Genomic DNA, 16966 nt, shown 5'->3' on the forward strand with positions numbered 1-16966 from the left:
AATAAAATCCATTGATGCTCAATTGTTAAAATATTGTACAAGTATCTTGCTTTGTTGAAATGTACATGTTCTATGTATAAGACATTTTAAAAATGGAGTTTATGCCTGAAACTAATTCACACGGCACATTGTCAACAATCCATTTAATCATAAATGTTTCAATGCTATAATGACCACTTAAAAGTATTGAGGTTTTCGGTTTGTTTTAAAACTAAATCATGGTTTTATGCAGTCCTTTGACACGTAGTTGCCAATCGTGTGCTATGGCTAAAGTACCGGTAGGCTCTTTGATGGATATATTTATAGTCCTAGTAGAGGAAATAAAATGTACATCCTGGTAACATTACTACAGCAAAGAAAGTAAGATGTATCACAAAGGAGTTATAAGTTACCATAGATCAAATGTTTGTTTTCACCTAAAGTTCGTATGTTGAAAACATAATGCCCAAAGTGATAGTGTAAGAAGTAGGGCCTTTGGGAGGTGATTGGGTCATAAGGGTGGGGACCTCTTAAATGGGATTAGTGACCTTACAAAAGAGGCCCCAGAGAGCTCCCTTGACCCTATTGCCGTGTGAAGACCCAGAGAGAAGTCAGCAGCCTCAAACTCAGGCGAGGGCCTTCACTGCAGCCTGACCAAGCTGGCACCCTGGTCGTGGCCTTGCAGCTTCCAGAACTGCGAGAAATAAATTTCTGTTGTTTATAAGCCACCCAGTCTGTGGTATTTTTGTTGGAAGCAGCCTGAACAGACTATGACACAAATATGTAATACTGAAGTTCAAAGTGGGGAGTTTACTTCTAGCCTTGTGGAACTGTGCTATAGATTAGAAATAGTTTGTAAAAATGGTGCATAGGTTAGGGCTTGATGTGAAAAAAATCTGTCTACCTTCTTATCTACCTATCTATCTATTGATAATCTATATATCCTCCCCACACACATACACACAGATAGTATTTTTAACAGAAGCATAGTACACGTACAAAAAAAGTATAGTTTACAGCCTGAAAATTTTCACACATAGGGCCCTGTACGCAGCATTCAAAGCCAGAACTGGACTATTATCAGCACTTAGTTTTAGTTTTACATTTAGGTCTATGATCCTCAGGGTTTTTGTGTTTTCCATAAGCTATAAGGTAGGAGTCAAGGATTATTTCCTTTTCTTATATGGATATTTAATGATTTTAGTGCCACTTACCGAAAATATTTTCCTTTATCAATTGAAAGGAGTGAAGACTATTTGCCAAAATCAATTTGACTACATACATATGGGCCTATTCCTGTGCTCTGTTCTGTTCTTAATGGTGCCCTTCGATGAACATACATTCTTGATGGTAATATATGTAAATTAAAATACACATACATATCTTTAGAGTTAGAGGTTAGTGGTCCTATTTATGAAGTTTTTGCCTACCCCAAAGTTATGCAGATATTTTCATATATTTTCCTCTAAGAGCTTATTATTTTACCTTCCATATTTAGATGTACTGTCTCTGGGACGGATTTTTACTGTGTATGATATGAAGTAAGAGTAAAGATTTACTTTTGTTACATGGCTTATCCAGTTGACCTAGAACCATTTGCAGAAAATGCTATCATTTCCTCCACTACGCTGAGTGAGTAACCCCCTTGTCATAAATCAAATGGCCTCATAGGTGTGTTTTAAGTTTCTGGACTCACTTCTGTCCTCTTGATCTATTACTCTTGATCTGTTTTTATGGCAATCTATACTGTCTTAATGAATATAGATTTATTTATAATAAATCTTGGTAACTGGAGTGTAAGCTGCCCAGTTTTGCTCTTGTTCAGGGTTGTTTAGCCTTTTGCACTTCTGTATAAATGTTTGAATTCACTTGTCAATTTCAACATATTTACAAAAATCTCCTAGGGATTTAAGTAGAATGGTATTCATGGATTTTTAAATTTTGGGAGTATCATTAGCTTTACAATATTGAGCCTTTTAATTCATGAACATGATATAACTCTCCAATTGTTCTTTCAGCATATCTCTCCTAAGAGATAATTTAGTAGTTTTCAACACAGAAGCCATGTCATTTATTTTGAGGTTTATGCCTAGCATTGGATTTTTAAAATATCTATGATGATGTTGTCATGTGTTAACTTGACTATAGTCTTCTACACTAGACTAGTGCTTCAGTCCAACACTAATCAGGGTCTTGTGTGAAGGTGTTTTGCATTTGTAATTAGTCACTCTAATCACTTCACCTTCAGTAAGGAAGATGGCCCTGGATGACCTGGCTGGGCCTGACTGAGTGACCTGGAAGGCCTCGGCATCAAGGCGGAGGTTCCTCTTATGCAGGGAAGGGACTCTGTCTGTGGACGACAGCGATGGCAGCCTTGGCCTGTGCTGGTGGAGCTTTTTCCTCCTGCTCATGATCCTTCCTGACAGCCCTGCCTATGGATGCTAGAATTGCTTAGTTGCCCCTGCAACTGTCAGCCAATTTTCTGTAACAAATTATTTAGCTACCCAGCTAGCTATCACCTATTTATCTATCTATCTATCATCTGTTTCCTACTGGTTCTGTTTTTCTGACCAAAATTCAGATTTTGCTACTGGAAGTGGTTCTAGATGAATAGGATCTTAAGGATGAATTCTCTGAATTGTTGCCAGGCAATCTATGGAATGGATTATATAGTGAAAGAATTACTCAGAAGTTTGCCATTGAATGCTCCGAGTCAAATACCACTACCTCAGAAATAATAAAAGATTTTAATCAAATTCATTAGATAACAGAGTGAGGATTCAAACCCAGGTCTATCAGAGGAAGTCTTAACAGCTATGCAATGCTGCCTCCCCATAAAGCACTGGGGATTTAATTAGATACACATTTATATATATATATTAATATATTTATTGATTATGCTATTACAGTTGTCCCATTCCCCCCCTTCACTTCACTCCATCCTGCCCACCCCTGCCCTCCCACATTCCCCCCCTATAGTTCATGTCCATGGGTCATACTTACAAGTTCTTTGGCTTCTACATTTCCTATACTGTTCTTAACCTCCCTCTGTCTATTTTCTACCTACCATTTATTCTACTTATTCTCTGTACCTTTCCCCCCTCTCTCCCCCTCCCACTCCCCTGTTGATAACCCTCCATGTGATCTCCATTTCTGTGGTTCTGTTCCTGTTCTAGTTGTTTGCTTAGTTTGCTTTTGTTTTGGTTTTAGGTGTGGTTGTTAATAACTGTGAGTTTGCTGTCAATTTTACTGTTCCTATTTTTTATCTTCTTTTTCTTAGATAAATCCCTTTAACATTTCATATAATAAGGGCTTGGTGATGATGAACTCCTTTAATTTGACCTTATCTGAGAAGCACTTTATCTTCCCTTCCATTCTAAATGATAGCTTTGCTGGATAGAGTCATCTTGGATGTAGGTCCTTGCCTTTCATGACTTTGAATACTTCTTTCCAGCCCCTTCTTGCCTGTAAGGTCTCTTTGGAGAAATCAGCTGACAGTCTTATGGGAACTCCTTTGTAGGTAACTGTGTCCTTTTCTCTTGTTGCTTCTAAGATTCTCTCCTTATTTTTAATCTTGGGTAATGTAATTATGATGTGCCTTGGTGTGTCCCTCCTTGGGTCCAGCTTCTTTGGGACTCTGAGCTTCTTGGACTTCCTGGAAGTCTATTTCCTTTGCCAGCCTGGGGAAGTTCTCCTTCACTATTTGTTCAGATAAGTTTTCAATTTTTTGTTCTTCCTCTTCTCCTTCTGGCACCCCTATAATTCGGATGTTGGAATGTTTCAAGATGTCCTGGAGGTTCCTAAGCCTCTCCTCATTTTTTTGAATTCTTGTTTCTTCATTCTTTTCTGGTTGGATGTTTCTTTCTTCCTTCTGGTCCACACCATTGATTTGAGTCCCAGTTTCCTTCACACCACTATTGGTTTCCTGTACATTTTCCTTTGTTTCTCTTAGCATAGCCTTCATTTTTTCATCTAATTTGTGACCAAATTCAACCAATTCTGTGAGTGTCCTTATTACCAGCGTTTTGAACTGTGCATCTGATAGGTTGGCTATCTGTTCGCTGCTTAGTTGAATTATTTCTGGAGCTTTGAAGTGTTCTGTCATTTGGGCCTTTTTTTTTTTTTTTTTTTGGTCTTGGTGCTTCTGTTACTTAAAGGGGCGGAGCCTTAGGTGTTCACTGGGGTGGGGTAACACTGGTCTCTGCTCTGTGATGCTGTACATGGGGGCGGGGCTGAGAGGGAGCAATGGCGCTTGCTCCACTCTCTGGCGGATTTGAGTCACTCCCTCCACTACCCACAATCAAATTGGGCCCCTCTAGTGCTGATTCCCAAGTGGGTGGGCTTGTGCATGCTCTAGGCCCCTGTGGGTCTCTCCAACGACCTTTCCCACGAGCCTTGGAGTTTCTCCCACTGCCGCCTCAACCCCCATGGGTGTTTTCAATCAGAGGTTTGAGGCTTTATTTCCCCGAGCTGGAGCCCTGGTTGTGTGGTCTGCTTCACTCCCCTGCTGTTCCTCCCGGTTTATCTATACGTGAATGTGGGGCCGTGGGGTCTGCTAGCTGCCTCACTGCCTGCCCATTTCCCACCAGCTGCCATCTTGCCGCAAGTCCTTTCCGCCCAGCTGCCCGTCTCCGCCCCTCCTACTGGTCTGGATGAATGTTTCTTCTTTATCTCCTTGGTTGTTGGACTTCCATGCAGTTCAATTTTATGTCAGTTCTGGTTGTTTTTTGTTTTTAAATTGTTGTTGTCCTTTTGGTTGTGTGAGGAGGTGCAGTGTGTCTACCTACGCCTCCATCTTGGCTGGAAGCTCCCAGTGAAGTTTACAAATTAATATTTTTACGTCCATACCCTATATGATGCTGTATGTCTAAAGCAACGGGTTTTTCTCATTTTGGTATTGTTGAGTATATAGTTTTAGAGATATTGTATGTGGGGAGAAATATAGTAGGGTGGACCAGCATTCTCTGATAAGGTTTGGAATATTTGATTCTATTCAAATCTTCGTCTACTCCTTTCTTAGTGACTTGTTTTCAGTTTTCTGATGTCAAAAACCATATTAACTCACTCATATTCAAAAGCCAAAGAGACTTAAAAGCCAAAGAGAATGCATTTAAAAACAATTTGCTTGCTGTTCCAGCAGACTAATATTTATGAGCCTTCTCTTCTTGAGAGGCAGGATGAGCACTAGCAGCTCTAATGGACTTGATTTCCTTGGTCAGCACAGGCAGAAAGTATTTGCATAGCGATTTGCAGAAACAATACCTGCTGCATTTTAATTTTTACAGAGATTGAAATAATATGTGATTTGAATGCACCCCCTGTGAACCTTGCAACCCTAATCTCCAAGGGAACCCGGAACTTAATGATGCCTCAGCCACCTCTGAGCAAACACCCAGGGCGGACTGTGAGTGAGCCGGACCAGGCCCACTGGGCACAGAGCTCTGTCCCCTGAAGGACTGTTTGTTTTTCTAGTTCTAAGGTCTGGGTTTGGAGAATCTGTTAGGAGAAGAACAGCCTAAGGAAAAAAGAGGGAGCAGGAAATGGCAAAAGTTTAAGTTCAACACTCTTGTTAAGGGGAAAATGTGTGGGAGTAGAGAAAGAAAGAACCAAAGATGTGGCCACGAGGAAGACAGTAGCCTTGATTCTGTCCTTCTGTGTGGCCACAGAAAGGTTGCTGGCTCTTTCAATGTGCTTCAGACATAGACCTGGGGTATTTTCTTGGGAGAAACATTTAAATAATTAATGCATATTTTTTGCTGACCTTGGAATTTACAGAAGGCTGAGAGCATTTGTATTTTTATATCTCCCACTCATCCAGGGAGATGGAGTTGTGCCCATTTCCCAGACAAGCTAACTGAGTCCAGTGACTTGTCTGAGATCCCCAAGGAGGCCGAAGGATACAGCCCTTGAATATTTCTCAAGTAGTGTCTTGAGGAAATAATGAGCCCTTATATTTCAAAAATATATTTTTGGGAGTCCCTTCATGTATCTGACTATCAAATAACATTTTGACGAAAGCAAGGGAAGTGTTAGAATGGTAAATATGCCTAGATGAGGAAACCAAAGCTTAAAGCGACAGCACCGTTCAGCCACGGAAGCCAGAATTGGGCCACATCCATCCTATTCCTTATGTGCTATGACCTTCACCTTGCCTTTACACAGTTCCTCTTCCTGGAACGTCCACCTTTAACTCCAACTCCAGAGTTATTTGTGGCTTCACCAGGAGAGTGGAGGGAATCCCCTACCTTACAACTGGCAAGCTTTTAGGAAGAGGCTCAAGGTCACTGCAGCTGGAGCTGAACCTACATGGCTACCTGTAGGGCTCACATCAACCTGGAGATGCTAGAAAGGATGCCTACCAGCTCAGAAAAAAATGACTCTTCCTGCTGGGCAAATGCTAAGTTATTTGGTAGGCATGCCCTACAGCTTCACTAGGGCAAAGTGACCCAGCCATCACTGCCTTTGGTTCAGTCATTTCTCAGTTTGAGAGCCGGCCCTCTGTTTCCTTTGTTAGCAAAGCTATCTGCTAAACAGTCTGTTTTTCACTGAAACAACCACCTACTTTGCTCTACCAACAGGCTACTAGAGGTAATAATAGCTGTCACTGAGTGCTTACAAGGAAAGGAAATGCTTTATTTATATTGCTTCATTAAAACCTCTGGGGTCACTTCAAAATTACAAAAGGGGAAAACAAGCCCGGGCCAGGTAGATGGAGGTGGCTGAACTCACCTACTTAGCAATGAGCCAGAGCAAGGCCCGGGCGTGCCATGTATAACTGTGCACATTTGACACTTCCTAATTCTATTTACTTTTTTCCAGGGCAGGAAGAAGGTCATTTAATACTGCACTTGGAAACTGGTTGTTGCCCTACTAAAGATGCCATTGTTGAACCTTCTCAGGGAAGGAGCCGAGTCCTGTTTCCTTCTATTAGTTACCTGAGCAGGCAGTCTTACGTTTTAATACTGCCTCACACCTGAGACTCTCCCAAGGTTATTAGACTGCATCCTGAGGTGAGGGAAATTCTCTCCAAGCATTAGTGCTTAATGGACTTCAGCTCAAAGCAACTGAAAAACCTACAGTGGGTCTAGCACTGTTCTAGGCCCCAGGGAAAGAAAAATAAATTAAAGCTGGTCCTATCTTCCAGAAGCATTTAGCTTTGGAGAAAACGTTACACTCAAATGAGGCAGATACACATTTTTTTTTAGACAGACACTAGTATGTAACAATAAATAGAATAAATAGTGCAAATAATAGAGTATCATAAATAATTTGGCAAAATGTGCTGTATAATGTGGAGCAATGATCAAGGAAAAATGACAAGTAGGATTTGAATAGTACCAAGGAATAAGAGCATTTCCTCTGGTATTAATGATAACTTTGAGAGTTAATTTGCTTTGTGAAAGGAACATTTAAAAAGCGTCCACATTGTCATTTATCTTAAATATTTTTAATATAGATTTAGACAGAGGTGGTCAAGAGGAGCTAACCATACAACTTAATAATTTCTGATGAAGTCAGATGAAAAATCTTGTTTCCAAGTGTAAGTATTCCCTGAATTAATACAAAACATCAATCCTTAGATTAGTTATTGGTATATACCAAAAATTCAGTTAATATTAGATATTATCTCTTTGCTTAAGCTTCTATCTGCTGGAGAAAATTCAACAATAAGGACATTAAAAAATATATATATTATATAATGCATAATGTTCTGTGATTGAGTTAAATTCCATACAGCATATTATTCATGGCAAAATATTTTTAATTTTGTATTTTTGTCAGTAAAAGTAAAGTGTCTTTAGAGGAACGCGTAGTGTTGTATGTAGTCCATCTCAGTAGTTACACTCCCTCAGGTATTTACTGGTAGTTACTTCACAACTTCAGACCCTTTAAAAAGAACAGATATCCTTTTAAGTAAAACAAAGTACATGTTTACAGTCAGTCTGGTGTCTCGCATGAACAGTCTTCAAAATGTGCGCCAGGCATTTTTCTTATATTCGGGTTGTCGATATGAAATGTACTTAAAATTTCCCCCAGCATCAGTTTTCTTTGTAAGTTTTTCTACACATTTCTTATGATTTGATAACAGATAATGTCTCGTTCTGCAGTTACTTTCAAGAAAATGACTTCTGTGGATTTGTACCTTTAACTCATAATAAAAACACACTAATAAGCTTGTTGTCACAGGGAACTATCTCTGTGTCATACTGAATGTAGCACTTGAAAAAGCCATTTCTGATGAGACACCTTCCATCCCTGAGCACTGCTGACTTTAAGTTGTTGAATCACCTGCCCAGGGAGTGTTCTGAGCAATTGTTTCTTTTCTTTTTTTTTCCCCCTCAAATGGCTCGCATTTTGTGGAATTTGGGCTACTTGGAGGTCCAAGCATTACTTTCAAGGTGAGGAAACATTTTTGAAAAGTTTTTCAGTAGCAAGAAAAACACGACTAAACAGGTACACATTCCTGACAAAGTTGCTAGCAAGCCATTCTCTGGAAAGGCATCCCTGTGTGTGATCTGCATTCCTTTCTGTATACTTAAAGCTGATACTATGAAAGTAGTACATTCTCATAAAAATTTGGAAATTATATATTTTAGTGATTTTTCTTTTTTTAATCATTTAAACATTTTTTCAATTACAGTTGACATACAATATTATATTAGTTTCAGGTGTACAGCCCAGTGATTGGACATTATGTAACTCACTAAGTGATCATCCCAATAACTCTCATACTCCCCTGACACCACACACAGTTACTACAATATTACTATGTTCTCCATGCTGTGCTTCACATCCCATGATTGTCCCGTAACAACCAGTCTGTACTTCTTCATCCCTTAGTGCTGCTTCTGTTGGATTCTTTTCCGGTAGATAGACACGACCAGTTGATTGAGATTTTTATCCTGTAGTCTGTTCAGAATGTATTTTTAGGTACATATTGTATTTGCAGACCAGATATTGACAATTACAAGGCACTCAAATTATTATATTCTAATTATCAAAATTCTAGCCCCTGAAATAGGATAGTGAGTTAATGCATTCCACATTCCAGCATCTTATGTGGGGATCAATGTAATCAGAATCAGTGATGATAGCATGACTGTAAACTCGTCAAAATAAACTTACTAAAAATACATTAGTGCTAAATAAAACCTTGCATTGATTTGTCATTTGTTTTATTAATTGAAAATTTTATACCTGCTCTCAAATCAGCTAATCAAAAAATACCTGTTTCCCAGACAGATTGAAGTTCAACGATTAGCACAAGTCCTCCGTGTGTGTGGGAGAGAGGATTCTAGCTCAGCAGCACGCACCCTTGGCATGCTTATTTTCGGAAAAACAGCAAGGAGAGCGGCTGTGGAGATCAGCTGAGGTCCCGGCACAGGTTGCAGTTGATATGCAAATAGGTAAACACAGTGTTTCCATTCTGGGTAAGAATGGAATGTATAGAATCTATAGAATCACACCAGCAGGGGTTTGATGCTGCATTTCCTTTTGTTTTAGCTCTTGTTATTTCAGAAGCTACGAGGCTGAGAATCTCTAAGAGATGCATTAAGGGATTCAAAATCCCAGCAGAGAACTATGTAACAATTAGCAATCATACCAAATATAAACAATAAGGCATGTACCAATACAAGGAGGGTATTACAAAGTGGATTTACAAATTCGGGGTGGTATTAATTTAATATGACTTTGTTACTATGATCAACACAGTCTTGCAGATCTTTTTAGATAAAGTATAAACTGAATGGGTATACAGCTAATTAGATAGTAGTTTTTGTTTCCAATCAATCTCTGTCTTACTCAGTATCTCCCCAGGAGTCTGATACATATTGGAATTTATTTTGGGGGGAGGCTGGGGTGAGGCCATTTCTAAGGGTCCCACACTAAAATTGACGTCCAGAAAAATCCCTGTTTCATGTTAGCTCTACTTTTTGGCAAATCCCTGCAGTGGGTTTTAGAATAGCAAAAATGAGTTTGGAGTGAGTAAACTTAGAGAGTCAAGGTCATTATGTTACCGAATGGAAACAGGCCCATCAGATCCCGTCTCCAGCTTCCCCAACTGCCCCCCCCCCCCAGTAGGAGGCAAACAGCCTTCCTGTTGTAGAAGCATCCCTGACCTTAGAAAGTCAGGGTTCCGTTGCTTCAGATTTAACAAGGCTAGAAGTCACAGTTGCTGTTAGCACTCTGACCTGGAACGCGGTTACGGATTTCTGGATGGCTCCTGGTGCCCAAGTCTCACCTTGCTAATGATCCCTGTTAGCCCTGACTAGTAAAGAGATGGGTCCTAGTATCTCTGCAATCCAGAAGCAAAACACCAACATATGTTAAGGGACATATAAAATGTAGCAGGAGAAGAACACAGCAGTTCTCCTACATGTCTCCTGGGCCCTGATCCGTGGGCGTCTTGGTGCCCAACATGTCTTCAACCCCAGGGAATGAATTTGGTTCCAGGTCCCAACTTCTAGTCAGCACCCTCTTTTTATAGTTACTCTAATCTGCTCATCTGATTATAAAGACAAAGCAAGTACCAGAGTCTGGCTTTCTATCCAGTGCCCGTTGCATTAAATTATATTGTATCACCATCTGAATGTAAACCCACACAGGACTTCACTTGTCTGCATTTTACCTTTTTGTTTTTTCTTGCTCTGTTGAACCTGCATGGTACAGCAACATGAAGTTTTATTTACCTATTATAGGAAATAAATTGTGGCAATTGGATGGTTAGGGATAATCTGCTCACTAGAAGAAATATATTCAAGCAGGAATGATTTATTTGATGAAACTGATTCAGTTTTGGAAACAGTGCCCTGAGTTTTCTGCCATGACCTTCAGTTGGTTATTGCAGGGTCAAAATTCCCAAGATTCAGGGCCTTTTCAAGGGCAGAAAATGCTGTGTGGTAGGGGAGTGAGAGGAAGCTTTCTTGGTGACCCTTTCCTTTCATTAGAAAAGAAAAATCTTTGTTAAGTACTTGGCTCGATTCCTTTTGTGTGCGTATGTCAGAAGCCCCGGCAGATATTCCCTTAACCTCAATGAACTGATCAGCATCGCCTGGGCACTGGGAACGTGGCCAGCCCGAGCTCTAAAGGAGGATAGAAAGCCAATATCCTAATTTTTGTCTTTATAGTAGGGTGTAAGCAAGAGAAAGGAGAGTTAGGAATGGGGGTCGTGTCTGCCACAAGTGACCTCATTTCTGTTTACTCAGCCTTCATTCAAGACAAGCCCTCTGAACTTTTCAGCTCTTCATCTTAGTTCTTCATGTGTACTCCCTTATGCTTTTGATTATATTTTTCTGTGGTGTGTTTTGTTCCTTAGTATTTCTCCATCACCAATAATGGAGATAAAACGTAGTCCACCTGGAATATGGTCCAAGTTCCAGATCAAAGCGTGGAGACCCTTTATGTGCTGCCCCTTCCTTCCAGCTACCTGAACTTCCTTTTTCTTAAAGACACTACTGTTCCACCATGTGGATTCTCTTATTGTTTTCTAAAAGTGGCATGCAGTCTCATACCTGTGTTGCCTCAGACATAGTGTTTACTCATTCATCAAGATAATTTCAATCAATATCTCTTCTGGGAAGCTTCTTCCCGGAGCCATCCTTCCCATCAGTGCCGATCATGCCGCGTCATGACGGTTTGCTTACGTGATTGCTTGTCTGCTCCTACTCGCGAGGACGTTTGTTCTGTGGGACAGAGGTGGGGGCGCAGGGCCTGGCACAGGGTAAGCATTTAATAAGTGTGCAGTGAAGGAGACAATGAGAAGCTGGAGGGAAAGAACTGTCTTTTAGGGTTTCCTTTTTTCCCCCCACAGGAGCTTAACATAGTAATTAACAACCCACAACAGTTTGTTAGAACAAGCTAATTTGATTAGTTGATTAACCAAATGAACAAAAACATTTTTAACCTTATAACATTGATTGAGATTAATACTCTTGCTAGTCCACCATTTTGTCGATTATGTAAGATACCAGTTGCCCTGTACAATGTAGTGAACATAACTCTTTTCCTGTTCTCTTCTCCCAAGTGTGTGCCTGTGTGTGTGTAGAGTGACTTTCTTATCTTTGTTTTCCTTTCTTTTAATTTCCTCACCATCAGCAGTGCTAGTTTTAAGTTCCCTACCGTCTGTCTATTCATGTCTGACTAATATCGTCATCTGGTAGGAGGCGTCTGTGCCTCAGTGGAGCAGGGGCCATCTGTATGTCCAACAGCTAGGATACGTCTCCCTATCCTGGCGTGGGCACCATTTAATGTCCAGTAACCTCTAGCAAGCAGAGTTTGTTCACAGTGCCACGAAGCTTGATTAACCAAGGAATGACGAGTTATTTTTCCCCCACAGGAAATAACCTGAACACTGCTAGTTCTCTTACAGTCTTCTCATTCTATTAAAAAGTGATGACACTGAGTTCACATTGCTTAACACATACTAAAATAGATACCAGAAAATTCTCTGATTTGTTTCATCCACTTCCACAGGATCGGAGCATCTACGGAGTATCGGTAGAAGTTCACGGAGAGACTGAGCATTGTAGAGTAGTAGTGAGTCAGCTGGTTTGCTGAAAGACGAAAGAGTATCTTCAGTATAAGAGGGACTATCCGTATCGTGGCAGAAATATTTATGGTACACGTTTGATCTTTTTTATTCAGATGTAATTGACATATAACATTGTATTAGGTTCAGGTATACAGCATAATGATTTGTTATATGTATATATTTTAAAACGATTACCACAATACGTTTAGTTAACCTCCATCACCACACGTAGTTAAATTGCTTTTGTTTGTGTGATGAGAACTTTGTGGTGTTGTTAACTACAGCCACCACGCTGTACCTTATCTCACCAGGATTTATTTATTTTGTAACTGGAAACTTGTACCTTTGGGGCATCTCCATCTGTTGTTATATTCCTATATTTATTTTTGTATTCTTAATATACGTACATTTTTATGTTTGAGCTACTGATGCGTCTTGGGAATACAAGCCCGTGAAATTGGAATTAGTCACGTGGGCCATATTAGATGGTTAAAAACAACAACAAACTTATTCTGTCTGTTTGATTTACTCTGGGCTGTTTTCAGAGCAAAATTGGGAAAACCAGTGGTTTACTATTCTTACTCTTTTAGGAAGCACTTATTTAGTGTGTACTTGTCGAAAACTATGTCCTCTGGGAGTTAGTCAGCTGTGGGATGAAGCCAGATATTGGTAGTGTGACTTTTGGGATGTTGTTTGACTTTTATATCTATAAAATAGGACTAATATTTCTTATCTCAAGGGTGGTGTAGATGGTGCACTCAAAGCTAAGTACTCAATAAATGGTGGCCTTTACTCATTAAATGGTTAATATTATTACCCCTGTTTCTGCCTCTAACATGCCTCAAGAACTGCCTGAGATAAGGCTCAGTCTTTGCTCGTAAAGAGCTTCCACTTTACTAGGGGTGGAAGATCGTGAACAACTAATTACACCACAGGACAATATAATTTTACGCCAACGATAAAAGCATGAAGAAAACACTGTGTGATTAGAAAATGGGTAAATTGGACTGCATGAAGACACCAGGAAAAGCTTCCTGAAGAGGAGGAATCTGTGTTACGCCTTCAGGGATTGGCAGGATCTTACTAGATAAAGAGGAAAAGGCCCGATTTCCTTTATCTGTTCCCCTGGGCTTGGTCTTCCTTTAACTTGTGTGTTTACAATGGGTTTTCACCTCCTCCCTCCTGCCCTCTGTACCTAATACCTTTTTCAGAAAAGAATATATTAATGTCTGTATAGGAAACACTCTCTCTGACTATAATTATGTGTAACTCTTGTGTGGAAGGCACATGGAAGGTTATATAAGGTACAACTATTTTGTGTTTTGTTTGTAAAGGTCAGAAACCTACTGAATTTGAATGAGAACCAGACACCTTACAAGGAGTGTCTCAAGTTGGACAGCCAGAAACCAGAGAGTTAAATCTAGGTGGACTGCAGGATATTTGCCTTTGGCCTCACCCATGAAGTTGGTCAGATGTTGGAAGGATTGTTCCCTTTGGAAGCTGTCAGAACTCTCCCCACAGAAGTGGATTGATTGGGCAGGGGAGCTAGGAAACCCACACGACCTAACAGAGAAGCTGTGGGGACCCTGTGGTGCTCTAAATGGGCAAGCCCTTGGTGCGAGGCAGGCGTACATTGTAGGGTCGAGCATCCCTGGATTTGGGTTCCAGCTCTGTCTTTTATTAACAACAGTTGATCTTGGAGTTACTAAATCTCTCTGTGTGTTGATAACCACTTACAAAGCATGAATAACAAAGTCTTCTTCATAGGACTGACGTGATGATAAAGTGAAATAACGCCTAGGTGTGTAAAGCTTCCAGACACAGAGTCATAGAGTGTTAGTGCTCTTTCCCTTCCCTTTCTTGTTTTCTCCCTTTCTGTGCCCCTGCCAGCACCGTACTTCAATACAGAATGAAGACTTACGTATTCCAGTCAGTATCAGCTAAGCTAAGAGACACTAAGAAAAGAGGCTTTAGCCATGCATGACCCAGAATATTAAAGGGAGAGCACAGCATTCCTGGGGGTCTGCATGGGGTGGCTATGGTAACCAGAAAGAACCCCAAAGAGAAAACACTGGTAGGTGGGGGTGGGGGGCAGGAAGTGAGGGAGAATCAATGCCCTGAACAGCCAACCTTCCTTTCTAGGCAGTTGTCCTGCCAGTACAACATGTTAATGGCTCTGAGTTTTGCTAAGATAGGGCATGCCCCTTAGGAGGATATCTGTAACTTAGTGTAAAATTAAGTAAACATAACACCTTCTAGTGGCATTTCGAAATGAAAATTTTTGCCCCACATGAAAGGAATTTTGAGAATTCTTGGGAAGTTTGAAAAGATTTTTTGGGACGGGGGGGGGGAGGATGAGAAGAGGCCTGGGTGACAGGGACATTTACTCTAGGTCACCGACCTCAGATGTCACACACCTACTTTACCTAAGTAGAAGTGGCTCTACCGTAGTGGGGGCAGAAGCCCAGAAATCCCAGTTTTTAATTTGAGAAGCCTCATTTGATAAGTCAATGACATATACTGAGTTTCTCTGACTTAGTTAATTTGAGCTTACTATTGCAGCCTGGCCCCATAATATCCTGGCTGACATCATTATCAATCAGTATTTAATCCTTCTGGGTCTGAAAACGCAAAGTAAAAAAGAGAACTGAAGCGAAATGCTCATTGGTACAAATAAATGAAGCGAAAGTGGATTTGGATCAAATAAACCTGAGCGATGTGTCCATCCTCCATCTTCTTTAGAAACCTGTCTCCCTAATGGGAAACGAGGGTTCGAGATGGAGCTCATTCTCGTTGGCAACTTGAAACGTGAAAACCTTGGATTCCTAGGGAAGGAAGTCATGCTACAATTTGACTTCTATATGATACATGTATGGGCTGCACTTTTGTGTGGAGTACTATTTGGGTTTGTGGTGGTCATTTGCATGCCGTGTAAGCATTTCCAAATGACCAGAAATAGGTGGTCTGCAAATGTGAGTGAGTGAAGCACCGCAAGTCCCACAAATGGTACTGGTGGGTGTGACAGATCTCGCCAGTGAGCTAGGAGGCCAGCTGATCTGCAGTCGTGCGGCGTTGCTCTCAACGTGAAAATGGTCAGGAGCGCTGAGTACAACTGGGTCTTATGCCGAGTGTGACTCTCTAATGACACTGTGAGACAGGTAAAAGGACAGCATTCAGAGAAGGGTGACCAGAGACAAATATGTGGAAGTATTGTTGATATTTGATGTTAATAGTACTGTTCACAGGTCATTGACTGTACCAGGCATTTACTCAACTCAGCAATAGTTTCAGAATTCTAGTCTCTCATTAACGTTAAAGATATTTTCCTCACAATTACATGTCTTGAAATAAGATTTAAGTAAGTGTTAGAAGCTGGAGAATTTTCTGTGATAGGAAGAGTGATTTCTCAAGTCTGTGGTTACATGGTGGTTACTGGGCATCAAGTCCGGGCTGGCTGAACTAAATCTTGTAAACAACATCGACGTAACGTTTATATTCCGGTCCATGCTAATCACCTTGCACCAGTATGTGCTGGAAGTTTTTAGTGTTCTCTCCGAGTTCAGTGTTCTTTCTGCCTTCCTTTCCTTTTAGAATACGCACGCATAAGTTGTCAAAGTCTTTCTCATTCTCTTATTCATTATATTCATTAGTAAGTCTATTGGAAATAAAAGTATGCCTTTGTTATCCTGCCCAAAGCAGGTAGTTCCACATCCTAATAGTCACTCTTTCATGCAGGAGATGGAGGCTGAATGGATGCCTAACTCCACGTAATGAGAAATGTGTGTATGTAGGAGGGAGGACCCCCCAAAACCCGGAATTTATTATAAAAATTTGTGTATTTATTCTTACATGTTTAAACTTCAGTCATCTTCAAAGAGCTCTCTATTTGATGCAATGCACCTATGGAGACTTTTTTCCTCTGCTCAAAGCAGTTTTTGACTCATTGATTTTGATGCCTTTTAGTGCCTCTGCTGTTTTTTGTTTCACCTCTTCCACATCAGCTTCCCTTTAAGGACTTTTTTCATCCAGGGGAACAAAGTCTCTCAGGGCAAGATCAGGTAAATAGGGATGGTAGGGCACAGGAGTGATGCTGTTTTTGGTCAAAAACTGCTGAACAGTCTGCAGTGTGGACAGGTGTGCTTGTAAATCACCCATTATGAAATGGGCAAACATGTCTTTAAAAAATTCACTGAAGCCAAAGGCAACCTCTCACAACGACACCAGCTGGTACACTGATACAGATGGGTTCCTAGAACTGTCACCTAGTGGGGGAAGCCTGTACTACAATGGGCCCACCCTCCAGCAGATAATTCCATTTTTGGGGGGGATCCCCCCTTGTAGTCTGATGCATTTGCACAAGCAAGAAATAAAAAAATCATGTGTAAAAGATAAACAAATGACATCTATTTTGGTTAGTGCTAGGGATATGAAACCACCTGGTTTCTGCCAAATTGC

The sequence above is a fragment of the Desmodus rotundus genome, chromosome 3, assembly GCF_022682495.2.
Source record: "Desmodus rotundus isolate HL8 chromosome 3, HLdesRot8A.1, whole genome shotgun sequence".
Classification (NCBI taxonomy): domain Eukaryota; kingdom Metazoa; phylum Chordata; class Mammalia; order Chiroptera; family Phyllostomidae; genus Desmodus; species Desmodus rotundus.